This window comes from Arachis ipaensis, chromosome B8 (assembly GCF_059453495.1).
Source record: "Arachis ipaensis isolate K30076 ecotype BB chromosome B8, ASM5945349v1, whole genome shotgun sequence".
NCBI classification, from domain to species: domain Eukaryota; kingdom Viridiplantae; phylum Streptophyta; class Magnoliopsida; order Fabales; family Fabaceae; genus Arachis; species Arachis ipaensis.
The window spans coordinates 84,424,041-84,428,348 of NC_142443.1; the positions used below are offsets into that span (position 1 = coordinate 84,424,041).

The 4,308-nt window shown below is 36.7% G+C and overlaps 1 non-coding gene across 1 annotated transcript; it reads left to right on the plus strand.

Moving 5' to 3' along the window:
- Positions 1–710: 710 nt before the first annotated feature.
- Positions 711–816, plus strand: LOC148548659 (small nucleolar RNA R71). The gene has a single exon (XR_015898372.1). It is a non-coding gene; the product is annotated as a small nucleolar RNA R71 (small nucleolar RNA).
- The last annotated feature ends 3,492 nt before the right edge of the window (positions 817–4,308 follow it).

The following is a 4,308-nucleotide window of genomic DNA, read 5'->3' on the forward strand; positions in this document are numbered from 1 at the left end:
ACCTTCTTGCTTCATTACCTATCATTAACCAAAGAATTTGCTTCAAAGTTTTGCCATTCTATGCAACAATTTTCAAGAGATTCATTCATGCTAATTCATTTGTCAACTCCTTGAATTCTTTGCACAAATATGGCCAAATTCTACCTAGTTCTTGGTTCATGAATGCATGGAGAGAAAACTCACACAAATGCTTGTTTATTTCAAAGAAAGTGAATGAAATTCAGCTAAAACTACTTAAACTAACTAGCTAATATAGCAAAGATGCAAATGCATCACCAAGGCCACTCCCCATGTAATTCACTTGTTCAGAAGAGGGTTGAGCATAATCATAATTATCATTTTGTATAAAGTTACCTGTCATGTCATAGGAGGTATCTTGGGGTGGATTTTGAGTGTTGATAGCTGAGACTTGCATGCCACCCATCTGTTGAGTAAGTAGATTTATCTGCTGAGACATAAGCTTGTTCTGAGCAAGAAGAGCATTAACAGCTTCTACTTCCAACACACCTCTCTTTTGAGAGGTCTCAGAGTTCACAGGATTCCTGTTAGATGAGTAGAGATATTGGTTGCTTGCAACTAATTCAATCAGCTCAATAGTCTCCTCTGGTGTCTTCTTCTTGTGCAATGAACTGCCTGCAGAAGTATCTAAGTTCATCTTGGACATCTCACCCAAGCCTTCATAAAAGATATCCAGTTGGGTCCATTTGGAGAACATGTCTGGAGGGCATTGCCTAGTCAGTAGCTTGTATCTCTCCCAAGCTTCATAAAGAGTTTCACCCTCCTTCTGTCTGAAAGTCTGAACCTCCAACCTAAGCTTAGTCAGCTTCTTTGGTGGGAAAAATTTAGTGAGAAATTCAGTAACGACCTTTTCCCAAGTATTCAGACTCTCCTTTGGTTGAGAATCTAGCCATAGCTTTGCTTTATCCCTCAGAGCAAACGGGAAAAGCATGAGTCTGTACACCTCTGGATTCACTCCATTTGTCTTCACAGTATCACATATCTGCAGAAAATTAGATATGAACTGATTTGGATCTTCATGAGGAAGTCCATGATACTGGCAATTCTGTTGCACCAAGGTGACCAATTGTGGCTTCAACTCAAAGTTGTTTGCATTTATAGGAGGCACCACAATACTTTTTCCATAAAGATCCGTAGTAGGGGCAGAATAAGAGCCAAGCACTCTCCTCTATTGATCATCCCCATTCAAATTTACCACATTGGCATTAGCATTATTATTTGCCATAGTGGATTCTGCAGCCTTGCAAAGTCTTGCTTGTTGTAAACGTCGCCTGAAAGTTCTTTCAGGTTCAGGATCAAAGTCTAAAAGATGTTCTTTGTCTTTATTCCTGGGCATACACAAGCAGAAAACAAGAAAAAAAATGGGACTCTCTACGTCAGAGTGCAGAGAAGTCCCTGTGAGGTAACCTGAATAAAGAGATAAAAATATTGAATAAAACAAACAAACACTAAAATTCAAAAATTACTAGAAAAATTATTACTAAAAATTTTTGAAATTATTAAGTAAATTAAATAAGAAAAATTAAAATAAGACTAACTAAGGGACACCAAACTTAATTTCAGAAATTAAGAAAAATTATTAGTATTAATTATTTATTTAATTTTTTTTATATAATAAAAATAAAAAAAAAGAACGAAAAACGAAACAGGGGAGGGGGATATAAACGAGAAGGAAAAGAAAGTAAATAACGTAAAGGAAAAAAAATTAACGTAAAGAAAGGAAAAATTAACGTAAAAAAATGCAAAATAAAAATTAATAATAAAATAAAAAATATAATAAAAAAAATTATCTAATCTAAGCAATCAAACAACGAATAGTTGTTAATCACAGTCAATCCCCGACAATGGCGCCAAAAACTTAGTGCGGTATTTATAACCCACTAACTTACCGGCAAGTGCACCGGGTCGTACCAAGTAATACCTTACGTGAGTAAGGGTCGATCCCACGAGGATTGATGGATTAAGCAACAATAGCGTTTGATAGGATTAGTTAGACAGACAGAAAATAGTGTTGGGAGTTCAAGGACATTAAACAATAGCAAAAATATTAAAAAAGGGCAAGTAATTAAGTTGGGAATAATATATGGAGAAGGCAGTTAAGGCTTCAGAGTTATCTATTTTCTGGATTGACTTTTCTTATTAACTATTTTAATTATGCAAGATTTAATTCATGGCAAACTATTTGTGAATATACCCTAATTCTTAGACCTTCCTAGTCTCCTCTAAAATTCATCAACTGCCAATTCCTTGGTCAATTGATTCCAATTAGAGGGTGATGATCAAATTCCAGTTTATATGCCATAAGAATCCTAATTGTCCAAAAATAAAGGGATTATATGTCACGTATCCCGTTAAATACAAACAATTAGAAATTCAGGATAATATGTTTTCAAGCTATTATTCAAGTAAAGAGCTTTTCCAAGAACTCAAATAGAAAATGGGTCATTGATGAGTATTTTGTAGGAAAAATAAATTTCTCCCAAAACACACACAAAAATAACCGGCAAGTGTACCGGGTCGTATCAAGTAATAAAAACTCACGGGAGTGAGGTCGATCCCACAGGGATTGAAGGATTGAGCAATTTTAGCTTAGTGGTTGATTTAGTCAAGCGAATCAAGATTTGGTTGAGTGTTTTGTGATTTGCAGAAATTAAATTGCATGGAAGTAAAGAGAACAGGGAATTAAAATGCTGAATCTTAAAGAACAAGAAATTAAATAGCAGAAACTTAGAATGCAAGAAAAGTAAATTGCGGAATCTTAAAGTGCGAGAAATGTAAACGGCTGGAATTGTAAAGAAAATTGGGGATTGGATTTGCAGAATTTAAACAAGGAAAAGTAAATTGCATCAAGCAGAGAAGTAGAAGAAGATTTGGGTTGAATCGGATCTGAAGCAAAACAAGTAAATGAACATGAAAAGCAAAAACAGAATGTAAATCGGAATTTCAGATCTCAGGGCCCAGAGACTAGAAAACCAAGTCTAGATCTCAATGCCTTCCTAGATCCAACAAGAACAATTGCAAGGGAATTGTAAATTGCAAGGAAAGTAGATGAGAAGCAAGTAACAGAAATAGAAATTCAATTGCAGTAAATAAACAGAGAGATCCAAGGATGAGATTGAAACAGAATTTCTTCAATTCTTCAACCCAAGATCCAAGACAAGTGTAATTGAAATTGAAAGCAATAAAACGAAGAGGAAGAGAAGTGAATTCTCCTTCCCCAAGACAAAGAAATTAAAGATCACTCAATATCCAAAACTCTCCGAAAACTATTATGAAAATTCCAAAAGGAAAGCTCTCCGAAGAACTTGAATTCTATGATATTATACACTTTCTTCAAATGATCTTCAAGCCTTGAGTTGGGCCTTTGCTCTTGGTGGAATTGGGTTGAAAGAGGCCTTGGTTGATTGCTCTTGAAGTTTGAAGAAGAACCAAAGTGAACCAATTGAACCGGGTTTGAGGTTAGCAAAAGTTGGACCAAAAGTTTGAGCCAAAGTTAGGGGTCTAACTTTGGCTCCAACTTTTCATAGCAGCCAGCACAATTTGCTGGTATGAACGTTGGTGCCAACGTTAGGGGTCTAACTTTGACCCTAACGTTGGCAATGCCTTGTGTGCTAGTGGCGCCAACGTTAGCCACCAAGTTAGGGGGCTAACGTTGGCGCAAACTTTTGCTCCTTCCCCATTGTAATTCATGTGTCAACGTTAGCCTCCAAGTTAGGGGGCTAACGTTGGCGCAAACGTTGGATGGCCAGGGAGGAATTCATGTGCCAATGTTAGCCTCAAAGTTAGGGGGCTAACGTTGGTGCAAACTTTTGGTGCCCAGGGGAGAAATCCATGTGCCAACGTTAGCCTCAAAGTTAGGGGGCTAACGTTGGCACAAACTTTTGAAGCCCAGGGGAGAATTTTCAAGTTCCAACGTTAGCCTCCAAGTTAGGGGGCTAACGTTGGGGCTAACTTTTCAACCAAAAGTTTGTGCAAAAGTTTGATGCTAACTTTAGGTCCAGCTTCTTACTTCCTGGTTCAATTTCACTTATTCCATTGTCTTCTCTTTACTCCTAGCTATTCCTTCTTGCTTCAACCCTTCTCCAAGCTTTCTTCCTCTATAATTAATCAACCAAACACATCAAAGCTATGCTCAAAATCATGAGATATTCATTCTTTCACAATATGCAACAAATATAGCATAAAACCTCATGAAATGGCATGAATTCATATATGATTGATTCAATCAAGGGAAACATGAAAATCTACTCAATTAGCTTGCTTGTAGCTCAAGAAAGTGCATAATTCTAA